The following is a 14,732-nucleotide window of genomic DNA, read 5'->3' as shown; positions in this document are numbered from 1 at the left end:
TTCCCTTGGAGCTGTCAGCACCAGCCGCCTCTGCTCTAGGTGCCTAGAGTAGGAAAGGTGTGTTGGGCTCCAGCCTGGGGACTCTTCCTCCATCCTGCCTATCCCTGACTATGAGGGCCTGGCCCTGGCACTCCTTCCTTCAAGTGCCATGTGGACAAGAGGGAACATGTGGCTGCAAGCAAAATGGCCAAACTTGTGGGCATCAGGTGAAGCTGTGAGAATTCTAAGCATCTGGCCAAACCACAAGCATCAGCAACCAGGGTAGTAAGTTCTAGAGCCCCAACCCATTGTGGCCATCACAACCAGGCCCTAGTGGGCAAGTCACCCAGCAGAAGGAGAAAGGTTGTTTTTGCACAGCTGGAAACAGGGAAGTTGAACACTGTGAGCTCCAGGGGTTTGGCACAAGGTCCCACTGAGATTTGAACTCAGATTGCAGGATTTAGAGTCCTGAGTGCTGCCCCATTACACCAGCTTATGCTGCTGTCTCTGCACACTGGTGACCCTCATGGGGCTTGCTCGTGTAAGGGACTGTTGGCCCCTTACTAAAGCTCAGTGGGTTTTTGGTTGGCTAGTTCCCAGTACCAATAGAACGGGGAAGGATCAATAGGAAATTAGGACCCTGAGACTGACAGTCCCCAGGGGCAATGGAGAGATGCGAAAGCTCCAAAGTTAGCCCGACTGACAGGCCAGGCAGTGTAATGAGGGAGTCACCAGGGCAGGGGATCCCATCATCTGTATGAGCTGGAACTACCTAGGCCAGAGTGGGACCCAAACTAAGGAGAAAGCAGGAGCCTGAGAAGAGGCGGGGAGAAGAGCTGTGCCAGCCAGGGAGAACCAGAGCAGATCCATTCTAGGAACTGAGCCAGAGCAGTATGAGCCACAGAAGATGCCCTGGGAGCAGATCTATGCTGGGAGAAGAACTGCAGCAAGCAGAGCCAGAGAGGTCAGAGGAGCAGAACAGGGAGCTGGAGGCAGAGCCGCAGCAGCACTGGGGCTGGAGGTGGTTGCAGTGAGCAGCTTGGGAGAGTGAGAAGGACCCTGGGCAGAAGGCCCAGCACAAGGAGATGCCACCAATCAAGAGGCCTTGCAGGCCAGACCTTCGGGGATGGGGGGATCATATCCCCTACATGGGGGGCTGACACTGGGAACAACGGTCCTGTCACCTAGAGTATGTGGCCACTGCCAGAGCAAGTGTCCAGCCCGTGGTATCCCTGCAGCACAGCCAGGGCCTGGGAAGGAGGCCTGGGACATGTGAGGGAGAGGACTGTGACCTGCCCTGACACTCCAGAGACCCTGGTTGTGCTCTCCCTGCACAACAGAACAGGGTGACATGTTTCCTTTAATCTTTCCTTATGTTTTACATTAGTTGCTGGGTAATAAATTGTATTTGCTTGAAGCAATGCAATGCAATGATGAGTGGGTCAGGGAAGTGCCCAGAGTGGAGAGAGTACCCCAGAGTGGGGACACTGTAGCCCTTTTCAAGTGAGCACGACAAGATTGGGGGTCAAGCCCCCCAGGATTCCTGGGACCAGCCTTGTTGGGGTTATGAAGACTCTGCCACACATGAGAGTAGAAAGAGCGTCCTTGGGGTCAGGCAGGCCTCTGGGTAAGCAGGTGGGGACTCAGATCCTTTCTCTGGCCAATTGCACCAGGGTCATGTATAAACCAGGGAAGTTCCCCACAATAGCCAGACCTGAAACCCCTGTACACTTGCCCTCTGTACACTCATTGCTTCTCTGTCTCTCTTCCCTTCATCTCTGCTGGTCTCCCTCTGAGCTTTCTCAGCACCTGGCCCCACAGCTATTCCTGTCAGCCAGAGACTGCTTGTTCTAGATCTGCTCCTGTGGATGTGGCCTTTCTCCTGATTCCTGAGGAAAGGAACCTTTCCAGGAAATGGCCATGGATTCTGGGAATCTGCATGTGTCTGGTGGACAGCACCAGAAATCATTTGGCTCCTGGCACCCAAGGCCACTTAAAAGCTGAATCTCTAGACAGGGGCTTGAATGCTGGATTTTCAAATTAAGAGCCTGATGTTCTACCAACTGAGCTAGTTGAGACCCTTTTCACCATTCACCACAAGAACTAGCAGGTAGGCAAAAGAGAGGCAAAAAAGTCCCAGGACCCCTCCTCTTTTTCTGCACATCCACTGCCTGTCAGCAGGATTCCTCCTCCTCCTCCCTCCTGTGCCTCAGTGTGACTAAATCTCCACACCTAGACAGCTGGTCCATCTGCTGCACCCCAATCCCCCCATGCCTGAGCCTCCCTGCCAAAGCCCCGCACCTGGTTCCATAGAATTAAGTCTCACGTGTTGCTGGGAACTCAACTTCTTGTGCCCAGAGAGTCTCGGCCCCCCCTCAGTAGATGACCCTGAGAAACACAATGTTCGACTTTTCCAAAGAAGTGCTTGGAGGGTTTTTTTTTTGTGTTACCATATGGCCTAATGGATAAGGTCTCTGAGTGTGAATAAGAAGATTGAGGTCTCGAGTCCCTTGGTGATTGTGTTTCTGCAGTTTTTACCGTTGTGCTGAATGTCCTGCTCCCTTCAGGGCTGGAACCTCTTCTTGGCTGCTCAGGCCAATACTCTGGCTTCAGCTAGAGCCTCGGGAAGGAGTTGCGGGGTGGGAATCACAAAGGCTGGGACATGAGACCCAGGTGCTTCAAGTCTAGCCTTTGCCCTTCCTGATTTGCCAAAGAAAATGGGCGGCTGCCCAGGCTAGCATGTCCGCCTGTCCCTGTGCTGGAGGGTACTTGCTACATAGCGTCTTCGGAGCCTGGGTGTTTCTCTGTTTCTTGCCAGCTCGGGAAAAGCCTCTTGGGGTAAAATCTCCTGCCTCACTGCAAAAATGAGCACCTTGAGTGGGACCAGTCAGAGGCCCCACCATTGGGGCTGGCCCTGCTTTCCTACCAACTTGTGATGTTATCCACAGAGCATTAGCAGCTGCCCCACGTGCTGGTGACCTTCAGTGGGTGTTTGGCATGGCAGGGAGAAGCCTGACTGGGTGTTTTTGTGCCTGTCTGAAGGCCACACATAGGCATGGTCCTGCCCTCCTCTAGCCCTGACCTCAGTTGCTCTGTGGCTTTTAAGCTTTCCCTTGGAGCCGTCAGCACCAGCTGCCTCTGCTCTAGGTGCCCAGAGGAGGAGAGGTGTGTGGGGTCTCTTTCACAGATGCCCCTTTCCTGGTACTATCCTTGCTCAGTTGCACAGAGGACCTTCCATCTCCACTCCCTGCCTTGCAGACCTCTGGCACCATTCCTGTTAGCTGTGGTGAGTAAGAAGTGTCTGTTGGCTGACAGGGCCTGTCCCCCAGGAGCTGGAACAGCAGCTGCCGCCTCCCCATCAGATCCAGGCTGTGGGAAATGCTCATTACCTGGCTGCATGGGTGGACGCTGCTCCGTGCTCTGGAGAGCATCTGTATTGCTCTGGCAACTCCCCATCTTCACTGAGCCAGTCTGATAAGGTCCCAAGTGCCCCCTCCAGCCTGGCAGCTGAGAGTCAGTGCAGAAATCAAACCCCCCTGCCAGCCCCAGAGCCAGCAGAAGCGCCAGCTTCCCCAGCACCACAGGGACACTCAATGAACTTCCTGTGGGGAAATGGCTTCTTGGTGTCCTGCTGCTAGAGTGAGAGCCAGGAGAGAGCAGTGTCAGGCTCACCGTGGGGGAGAGAAAAGACCTGATGAGTGCCGATCTCCCTCAGTCTCCCCTGCAATGCTGGTCAGTTGTATTATCACTGTGATAGCTGGTGCTTCCCTTCAGGGCCGGCCCTAGAGGGGTCTGGGACAAATCCCCCCATTTCCTCTTCAGGCCCTGCCCCCACTCCATCCCTTCCGCCAAGTCCCCACTCCGTCCAGTCCCATCCCATCTCTTCCCTTCCTGCAGCTTCCTGCCCCATTCCTCTCCCACCCCCACCTCTTCCTATTCCTGCTCCTTCCCCTCCCCACCCAGTGCCTCCTGCAGCCCACTGAACAGCTGACCACTGGCAAGTGGGAGGCACTGAAAGGGAAGAGGAGGAGCTTGTCAGCAAGGCCTGTAGTGTGTGTGTATATGGAGGGGGAGCTGGCTGCCAGTGGGTGCTGAGCACCTATTTTTTCTCTGTTGGTTCTGCAGCCCCATAGCTCCCATGGAGTCGCTGACTTGGCTTTCTTCATACTCTAGAAAGAGGAGCAGAACCAGGGCTATGGCTGATCTATGGGGCATCAGGTGAGTGGCAGAGGCTTCAGGTGCTGAGAGTTTGCCTGACCCCTCAGGGACACAGTGTGAGGTGGTGCCCCAGGGATCTCTATGAAAGGAGCAGAACAGTATTTACTTGGGGTGGGGAGAGAATTGAGTGTGTCTCAGGGGGTTGTTCAGAGGTGTTGCCCAGGTGAGAGACTGGCTAAAACACAGTCCTTGCTGTGAGCAGGATTCAAACCTGCACAGAGAAACCCTACTGGATTTCAACTCCTACATCTTAACCACTCAGCCATCACAGAATAAAAAATGCCCCAATGCCAGAGAAACTGGTAAAGAATCAGTATGACCAGGTGTGAAATCATCTGAACTACAGAATTCCCACCACAAACCTGGCTCCCAAAGCACGAGGGCGGAATTTCGGGTTTGTCCTCTTTACTTAGCCATGTGCAGTCACACAGAGAGTGTGTTTCAAAGTCTCCCCTCCCTCAGAGCGGGAATGGGACATGATTCTCAACTTGAAGCCTGATGTAGGGTAACCAGACGTCCCGATTTCATCAGGACTGTCCCTATATTTGCTTGTTTGTCCCTCCCCAAATCCCGGCCCTGGCCCTGTCCCCAGCCCCATCCCCTCACTGCCCCATTGGATCCCTCCTCAAATCCTCGCCCTGGCCCTGCCTCTTCCCCAAGCACACGGCATTCTTCCTCCCTCCCAGGTTTGCACACGGGCCAGGGCCATGGCCGGGAGCGCAGCGCAGAAGCTGCTCCAGCCCTGCAGCCTGCAGGGCAGCGCAGTGGGGCTGGGGGCAGTGCGGAGCAGGCAGGGCTCAGGTGGGCGGGGATTGGAGACACAAGTGGGGCGGACACGCTCCTGCCAGGAGCTGCCTGGTTCACCCCTTGCCTGGGAGCTGCAGGAGGGGCCCGGATCATGGCTCGGCTGCAGAGCTTGGAGCCCAGGCTGGGCCCAGGAGTGAGGGGATGGGGGAGCTGGGGGTGTAATGGGGGTTGGAGTCGAGAGTTGGTTGGAGATGGGGCTGTGCCACTGCCGCTTGGCGGCGGGGGGGGCCCTCTGGCTTTTTTTTGCTCCGTCCCCCGCATCCCGATATTTCATCTTTGACATCTGGTCACCCTAGCCTGATATGAAGGAGGATGTCTGGACCAAGGGGCCAGGGACTGGCCTTTGTTAGAGAAACCACTGTCAAGTTTTAGCCAATTAGGACAAGTCAGCAAATAAGAACAACCTCAGGTATCAGTAACTGCTACAGGTTGCAAATTCCTACATGTTTCTGGCACTACACTTGCACAGCTCTGCTCCCCGGCTCTTCTCGGGCTCCTGCTCTCTCCTTAGCTCTGCCCCACTCTCACCCAGGCAGTTCCAGCTCACATGGAGAAGGGGACTCCCTAGTGACTGGTGACTCCCTCATTACACTGTCTGGCCTGTCAGAGCAGCTAACTTGGAGCTGTGGCCTCTCCTCATTGCCCCTGGGGACGGTCAGTCTCAGGGTCCTGATTTCCCATTGATCCTTCCCCGTTCTATTGGTGCTGGGAACTAGCCAACCAACCCCCTGCCACACACACACACTAAGTTTTAGTAAAGGGCCAAGAGCCCCCTTACACAAGCCAGCCCCATGAGGGTCACCGATGTGCAGAGAAGGCAGTACAAGCTGGTCCCATGGTGTAATGGGCAACACTCAGGACTCTGAATCCTGTAATTTGAGTTCAAATCTCAGTGGGACCTTGTGTTGGCTTGTGGTCATAGGCGACAGGTTATATACATTTGTGGTGTTCGGGCTCCAGGAATATTCATGGCTGGGGGCCCTGCTCCAGCAATATTTGGAGCTGGGTCTCTTCCTCTGGCCCCTGCATGTTCCCCCCTGTCACACTGCGTCCCTGCCTGACAAAAAGCAGCGTGTGCCTGTCCCTTGCCTGCTCCTGCTGCTGGAGTAGAGGGATTCTGGGCAGAACTGTTGTCTGCTGCCCCAGGGTCCTAGTGCCTGCCCACCCCTAATGGCAAGGCAGGCTACCCTGAGCCTCTCCAACGCCCCCAGCCCTGAGCTAACTCTGATCCTCTGCCCCAGTCCTGAGCCCCCTCCTGCATCATGAATCCCTCATCCTCAGCCCTGCCCTCCTTCCCATCCCCAAACTCCCTCCCAGAGCCTGCACCTCTTACCCCTTCCTACAACCCTGCCCCAGCCTGAAGCCTGCCCCCAAACTCCATATCAAAGCCTGCACACTGCACCCCTCCTGCACCCTAATCACCAGCCCAGGATCTGCACCCCAGACCTCCCCCCCAAGCCTCCTCCCAGAGCCTTGGCAGGTGGAGGTGGAGTTTGGGGGGCGGAGTTGGGGAGCGGTTTCTGGGCACCACCAAAATTTCTACAAACTTGCCACCCATGCTTGTGGTAAAGCCCCAGAGCTCAACTTCCGTGTCTCCAGCTGTTTAAGAGTGAATCTTTCCCCTCCTGCTGGGTGACTCACACCTCCTAGAGCCAGGTCTTTGGCTGGGATGGCCACAATGGGTTAGGGCGCTAGAACTTGCTACCCTGATCGTTGGGATTCTTGCTGCTGCACCTGATGTTCGCAAGCTTGGCCCTTTTGCTTCCTACCACACTTTTCCTCTGGCCCACGTGGCGCTTGAAGAAAGAAGTGCCAGGACAGGGATTAATAGTCAGGGCTTGGCAGGAGGGAGGAAGAGTCGCAGGCTGGAGCCCCACACACCTTCCCTCCTCCTGGCACCTAGAGCAGAGGCAGCCCAGCTCTGTCCGCTGGATACCTCAGCAGAGTAGGTGAGTTAATGTAAATACAGTCTGATTCCAAAGCCTCCTCTGAACCCTGGCCATCACTAGCTGCCAGGAGAGAGCTCATTCACACCTCGTTTACAAATTATCATTTGAAATTCTAAGGTTGGCCAACGTTGCCGAAGCCAATGCATTGACATTGTCAGCAAACACAACAGCTGGGTGAGGAAACCAGGCTTTGTCCAGACTTTCCAAACCTATTTTACTTTCTCAGGTACAAGTATTTTTCATACGTTGTATCTGCTTTTAAAGTGTGTGTTAATGTTTCAATTTCCATTCAAATTTGCCACCAATGACAACATTGGCAGCGCTGCATGTAACTACCTGACCACTGAGGGAGGAGGGGTTGGGGAAATTCAGGGAAGGGGGTGCACAGCCCCCTGGCTGGGGGGCGTATAGGGAATGCCTAGTTTTACTGAATTGAGTCTCCTACTGTAGCACCTCGGAAGGTTACATCAGAGAGGAGCTGCAGTGTCTAGGCAGTGGGATGCCTGTGCCTTTAAGAGCCCAGCCCTGGGAAGCCCATGCTGAGAGATGCTGCCTGTGGGAGGGGAAATAAAAAAGCCCTCTGCTCCCATGTTTGCAAACACTGGAGTCTCAGCCCACCGGGATAACTGTTACCATTCAGCCTCTGCCTGTACCGGGGTATAACCCTCTGGCAGTGCCTCCCTCTGGGCTTAACTCCAGCTCCTTCCCCCCTCCCTGACTTTGCCCTTCAGTCCCTTTCCTAACTCTGCCTCCAGCTGCTTGACCCCCCAACCAGTCAATTTCCACCCCCTGCTCAGACCCTGGCCACCCCCTCCTCTGATTTGCTCCCCTTTGCTCCTTGTTAACCCTGTAAAAAGTAGGGGGTGCTGGGTCCCATTCTCTGGAGGGAGGGCTGGGAGCCTGGCCCCTGCCTGCCCAATGCACAAAGTGCCCCATGATCTTGTGGATGTTTGCAGAGTGCTGCAGGGTCACCCAAAGGGGAAGAGAGACGCGGTTAGGAGGTGATGCAGCCAAGGGTGCCTCACCCAACACTGAGATGCAGCCACCTCTGGGGTGAGTTACACAAGTCAGCAAATGAATTTGGAATAAAAAACGCACTGAAAGGACCGAGGCAGCTGCAGGAGGTGGAGAAAATTAGAGAAAGCAGGAGCCCTGCCTGGATCCCAGCCCTGCCCCTCCCCAACTCTACCCCCTAACCTCCACTCCCCTCCCACATTTGAGGGGAGAACCCAGGAGTCCTGGTCCCCAGCCTTGCCTACCTCCATATTTCCATATGGCTCCATCCAACATCTGCCCCCACAATTGCAGAGCAGTGCCATGGGGCACACCGGGGTCTTCCTGTTTGCACAGGACGGGCAATGCCAGTGCTCCGGTGGGGGAGAGATGACGGTAAGGGAGAAGCAGGCAGCAGACAGCTCCCATGACAGAGAAAGAAATTCTAGGGGGTGCTGTGCTGCAAGGAGTGAAGGGGGTTGGCAGGGAATGGGATGATTTTCCCTCACAGCAGGTGCGTCTGTCTCCCTCCCAATTCCTCCCCAGCCCTAACCTAGCCCAGGCTAATCCCTGCCCAGCTACCAGGGTTAAATTTGGCCTGGATTCCCCAGTTGCTGGGGGAGGGGCATGGGGTGGGGAGCATGAGCCTCTACTCCCCCTTCCCCAGACACAGTTGCATGGGCACAGACCAAAGGAGTCTGCAGCACTGCTGCCTAGAGGAAACTGAGTCACTAGCCAGTGACAGACACATCATGGCTCTCCTCATCCTCATCCTCTTTTCCATATACAACCTGGGGAGGGGAGGAGGGGTAAACTCAGGGCAGTTACATAGTTAACCTGTGGAACTCCTTGCAAGAGGATGTTGTGAAGGCCAAGACTATAACAGGGTTCAAAAAATAGCTAGATAAGTTTATGGTGGATAGATCCATCAAGGGCTATTAGCCAGGGTGGGGAGGGATGGTGCCTGTAGCCTCTGTTTGCCAGAGGCTGGGAATGGGCAACAGGGGATGGATCACTTGATGATTCCCTGCTCTGTTCATTCCCTCTGGGGAACCTGGCACTGGCCACTGTCAGAAGACAGGAGGATACTGGGCTAGATGGACTTTGCATCTGAACCAGTCTGGCCGTTCTTATGTCTCATTTGGAGCAGCAGTGACTCCCAGTGGGCAGTCAGAGTAACACACAGAAGGTGTTTTCCTTGGCGCAGCAGTGACACCAAGTGGCCAATCAGGGTAACACAAAAAGTATGTTTCCCTTGGAGCAGCAGTGACACCTTGTGGTCATTCAGGGTAATGCACAGAAGGTGTTTCCCTTGATACAGCAGTGACACCCACTGGTCACGTGGCGTAATGCACAGCGTGTGTCTGCCTTCTAGGAGCAGTAACACCCACGGACCAGTCACGGTAATGCACAGAGTGTGTTTCCTACCAATCTGGGTAAGGCACAGAGCATGTTTCCCATGGAGCAGCAGTGACACCCAGTGACCAGTAGGGGTGGCATCAGCCTCTTCTCCTTTAGTGGGGGACTGAGATGGGCTAGACAAAAAAAATTGGGGGGCTGTGCCCACCATCACCTGGCCCCACCCTTCACGGGGGCCATGACTTTGCTCCTTCTCAGTTAAAGGCCAGGCTCATCTCCTCTCCCCCCGGCCAGCGTTTACAGCAATACAAACTTTATTAAGATAAAATAGTAAACAGGGTTTACTTTAAATATTCTAATCTGTCCAAATTTTAGTACTGAATCCAAAGTTCTCTTAAAGATCCCATCAATAACCAAAACCTAAATGGAAACCAAACACAGGGCTTAATTTAAAACCCAAATATTAAGCGGTCACAGCCTGAAACAAACCTACACAGAAGCAAAATTAAACTTATACCAACACTGGAACAAACGATGTACATTTCTAATTCTAACTTCTTGTTTCTCCCAGGAGGAAAGTGTTTTGCACCCCAGTAACCAGGCTGTCACTGCAGCTTTCCTTTCACTAAATAAGATTTTTACCAAATATAAATTGCTCTCCAATTTCTCTAAGAGAAATTGAAATTGTATCTTTGCACTAACATCCCAAGTGTGCAAGTCCATCCCCTCAGAGCAGCCCCACACTCTGAGGCCAGGGGAGAATCCCAACTGGTTTGTGCATTTGTAACCCTGGGGCCTGAAGCTGATGAGAGAAAGGGAAGAGAGCCATCTTGGAGCTTTCCGATACCACCTGCGTGGAGCACAGGTATTTGACTGAGGGTACATCTTCACTACCCGCCGTATCGGCTGGGAGCAATCGATTGCTTGGGGATCGATATATCACGCCTCATCTAGACGTGATATATTGATCCCCGAATGTGCCTATATCGATTCCGTAACTCCACCAAGCCGAACGGAGTTGAGGAATCGACAGGGGGAGCTGCGGACATCGATCTTGTGCCATGAGGACGGTGAGTAATTTGATCTTAGATACTTCGACTTCAACTACATTATTCACGTAGCTGAAGTTGCATATTTAAGATCAATTTTCCCCCATAGTGTAGACCAGTCCTCAGTGACATCCTGGCTAATTTTCACCTTGTTATCTGCCAGCAGGCTCCACTGGAGAGCTCGGGAGTGACTTGACCATGGCAGCACCCTATTTACATATTAAAAGCTGGCCTTTTGGGGCCAATGGGGTGAAATGTGAGTACTTTTGGGGTTGGGATCCACATGAGAAGGGATGTGGACAAACTGGAGAGAGTCCAGCAGAGGGCAATAAAAATGATTAAGGGACTGAGACACATGACTTATGAGGACCTACAGGCCATATCCTGTATGTTAAGCTAAGGCAAAGTTAGCATATCTATATTGTGACCTTTTACTCAGAGGAAAATCGACCTTTATCATCAAAGAATCCTGTGGCACCTTATAGACTAACAGACATTTTGGAGCATAAGTTTTCGTGGGTGAATACCCACTTCTTCAGATGCATGTGGTGGAAATTTCCAGGGGCAGGTATATATATGCTAGCAAGCAAGCTAGAGATAACGAGGTCTGTTCAATCAGGGAGGATGAGGCCCTGTTCTAGCAGTTGAGGTGTGAAAACCAAGAGAGGAGAAACTGTTTCTGTAGTTGGCCAGCCATTCACAGTCTTTGTTCAGTCCTGAGCTGATGGTGTCAAATTTGCAGATGAACTGAAGCTGAGCAGTTTCTCTTTGAAGTCTGGTCCTGAAGTTTTTTTGCTGCAGGATGGCCACCTTAAGGTCTGCTATAGTGTGGCCAGGGAGGTTGAAGTGCTCTCCTACAGGTTTTTGTATATTGCCATTCCTAATGTCTGATTTGTGTCCATTTATCCTTTTCCATAGAGACTGTCCAGTTTGGCCGATGTACATAGCAGAAGGGCATTGCTGGCATATGATGGCGTATATTACATTGGTGTCAAGTATCAGAGGGTAGCCGTGTTAGTCTGGATCTGTAAAAGCAGCAAAGAATCCTGTGGCACCTTATAGACTAACAGACGTTTTGGAGCATGAGCTTTCGTGGGTGAATACCCACTTCCTCAGATGCATGTCATCTGAGGAAGTGGGTATTCACCCACGAAAGCTCATGCTCCAAAACGTCTATTACATTGGTGAATGTGCAGGTGAATGAACCAGTGATGGTGTAGCTGATCTGGTTAGGTCCTGTGATAGTGTCGCTGGTGTAGATATGTGGGCAGAGTTGGCATCGAGGTTTGTTGCATGGATTGGTTCCTGAGCTAGAGTTATTATGGTGTGGTGTGCAGTTACTGGTGAGAATATGTTTCAGGTTGGCAGGTTGTCTGTGGGCAAGGACTGGCCTGCCACCCAAGGCCTGTGAAAGTGTGGGATCATTGTCCAGGATGGGTTGTAGATCCTTGATGATGCATTGGAGGGGTTTTAGCTGGGGGCTGTATGTGATGGCCAGTGGAGTCCTGTTGGTTTCTTTCTTGGGTTTGTCTTGCAGTAGGAGGCTTCTGGGTACACGTCTGGCTCTGTTGATCTGTTTCCTTATTTCCTTGTGCGGGTATTGTAGTTTTGAGAATGCTTGGTGGAGATTTTGTAGGTGTTGGTCTCTGTCTGAGGGGTTAGAGCAGATGCGGTTGTACCTCATTGCTTGGCTGTAGACAATGGATCGTGTGATGTGTCCGGGATGGAAGCTGGAGGCATGAAGGTAGGCATAGCAGTCGGTAGGTTTTCGATATAGGGTGGTGTTAATGTGACCATCACTTATTTGCACCGTGGTGTCAAGAAAGTGGACCTCCCGTGTAGATTGGTCCAGGCTAAGGTTGATGGTGGGGTGGAAGCTGTTGAAATCATGGTGGAATTTTTCCAGAGTCTCCTTCCCATGGGTCCAGATGATGAAGATGTCATCAATGTAGCGTAGGTAGAGAAGAGGCGTGAGTGGACGAGAGCTGAGGAAGCGTTGTTCTAGGTCGGCCATAAAGATATTGGCATATTGTGTGGCCATGCGGGTGCCCATAGCAGTGCCACTGATCTGGAGGTATATATTGTCATCAAATTTGAAATAGTTGTGTGTAAGTGTGTCATCTGCAAATTTGACACCATCAGCTCAGGATTGAACAAAGACTGTGAATGGCTTGCCAACTACAGAACCAGTTTCTCCTCTCTTGGTTTTCACACCTCAACTGCTAGAACAGGGCCTCATCCTCCCTGATTGAACTGATCTTGTTATCTCTAGCTTGCTTGCTAGCATATATATACCTGCCCCTGGAAATTTCCACCACATGCATCTGAAGAAGTGGGTATTCACCCACGAAAGCTCATGCTCCAAAATGTCTGTTAGTCTATAAGGTGCCACAGGATTCTTTGCTGCTTTTACAGATCCAGACTAACACGGCTACCCCTCTGATACTTGACCTTTATCATGTTACTTAAATAGATAAGTACCCATGCCTGTCCAAGACCTTTACCTAGACCAATCGACAATGGAGAATGGCATAGGGTTTTTTTCAGTGTTGTACCCACAGATTTAACAGGTACACCACAAGGTAACTTATGTGCATATGTACATGTCATCAACAAGCACAAACATACTAGCCTATGAAGTAAACGTACCCTAATGTTCTGTGGGTGAGGAATGAAATTTGGGCATAGGAGGAAGGATTTCTGGCCCTTGTGCCCTATAAAAGAGGTAACCCACCTCGCTAGAGCACTTTGCTCTATCATTCTGACTTACTTCCTCCACTCTCTCTCTATGTACTGTCAGGAGGCTGTACTTGTTCTTAAACTTTATGTTTCAAGGGAACTAGTCTAAGTTCGGTTTCCCTAAGTTTTTATTCTTTGTTTATTAGGTTTTGATTCTAAAGTTTAACATATTCAAGTAAACTCTAAGTAACACTAGCTTTTTCTAAGCACTGCATCTTTCACTTAATAATTGAGAAACCTGAACTGCACGGCTGGTCCTCTGTCTCTTACCACAGGTTATCAAGGAAGGCTGTGAGTATATTAACCAAAACTTTGTTGCATATAATGCCATATGTATCTTCTGAATAGCAGTAATGCAACTGTAACTTTGTAACTGAATTAAATTTAAAAAAGTAAGCTAATAAATTAAATTTTCATCAAATTATCCAAATTAATATTATTAGTATACCCTAAATCAGGCTACATGGGGCAGCGAGTTGGAGTGCAGAGGGATGAAGGCACTGGCTCTGGGGTGGATATAGAATGAAACGTTCAGGGTGCAGTACAGGACTCAGGGTTAGGATAGAGAATTGGACTGTGAATGCTTTGGAATGAGGCCAGGAAAGAGAAAATTGAGATGCAAGAGAGAAATCAAGCTGGAGCAAAAAGCAGAGAAAAAGTGGGCAATTTGAGCTCCAAATGAAAGAAAAAACCTCTACCTATCCCCTCTCACCAAAGCATATAAGAACTAGATGAGAGACATCTTTCCCCCATTGCAACAATTCCAGTTGACCTGGACTGAAAATGAAACTTGTCCTCTCTGCACCACTAACAAAGCTGGACTGAATCATGACCATCTCATCTCCCCCTAGTGTTCCTGGCCTGGGACACGGGAGGGGATCCTCTCTTCTCCATTTGGGACATGGCGGGATGAGAGAAGTGATAGGGCTTTACGGGAAATCATTATTTGCCTGATTCATGTGCCAGTCCTAGTCCTTGTTAAGCCAAACAAACCGTTTATCCTGCATGCTGATGCCAGTTTGGAAGGTTTGGGAGCAATCCAGTACCAAGAAGTAGAAGGAAATGTAAATCTGTAGCCTTTGCCAGCTGAGGACTGTCTGATAGCGAAACTCGCTATCCCATCCACCAGCTGCAGTTCTTGGTCTTGAAATGGGCCATCACTGAGAAATTTCGAGACTACTTGTGTGGCGCTCAGTTTCAGGTGTGGACAGAGAACAATCCACTGATTTATGTGTTAACAAGGCCTAAGCTGGATGCTATAAGACAGAGATGGGTGGCTACTTTTACTAGCCATAACGTCGCATTCAATACCAATGAGTTGGTATAATAGAGAATGTGATTTATCAGGATCACCAATTCTTGGCTGGGGGGAGGATGTAAGCAGGGTGGGAATGAACTCTACCCTGACATATGTTGTTGATCTTTTGTAAAGGCTTTTTGTTGCTGATGTGCATGGTCACATCCACCACGCATTGCACGATGGGGGTGCTTGTCCAAAGGATCATTTTGGCTGCTGTGGGATCCTCAGTTTCTTTCTTATTAGGGCAGGGGTAATAAAGTGCAGTTATTCCGGTGATATGAATCAAGGACAGTAGAACGGAACTTAGCAGTTCATGATTTCGGGACTCACCCAAACCTA

General features: G+C 51.3%; 2 protein-coding genes and 1 non-coding gene across 7 annotated transcripts in view; all 3 read left to right on the top strand.

The window, feature by feature from the left end:
• The window catches only part of LOC127033611 (zinc finger protein 420-like), a 496,719-nt gene that overhangs the window by 437,181 nt on the left and 44,806 nt on the right, over positions 1–14,732 (top strand). The window lies entirely within an intron of this gene.
• The window catches only part of LOC127033614 (zinc finger protein 883-like), a 139,968-nt gene that overhangs the window by 83,973 nt on the left and 41,263 nt on the right, over positions 1–14,732 (top strand). The window lies entirely within an intron of this gene.
• On the top strand, positions 5,834–5,905 carry TRNAQ-CUG (transfer RNA glutamine (anticodon CUG)). Its single transcript has one exon. It is a non-coding gene; the product is annotated as a tRNA-Gln (tRNA).

Source organism: Gopherus flavomarginatus, chromosome 13 (genome assembly GCF_025201925.1).
Source record: "Gopherus flavomarginatus isolate rGopFla2 chromosome 13, rGopFla2.mat.asm, whole genome shotgun sequence".
Classification (NCBI taxonomy): Eukaryota; Metazoa; Chordata; order Testudines; family Testudinidae; genus Gopherus; species Gopherus flavomarginatus.
Note: the sequence above shows the minus strand (reverse complement) of the source record. Positions and strands in the feature narration are given on the sequence as shown.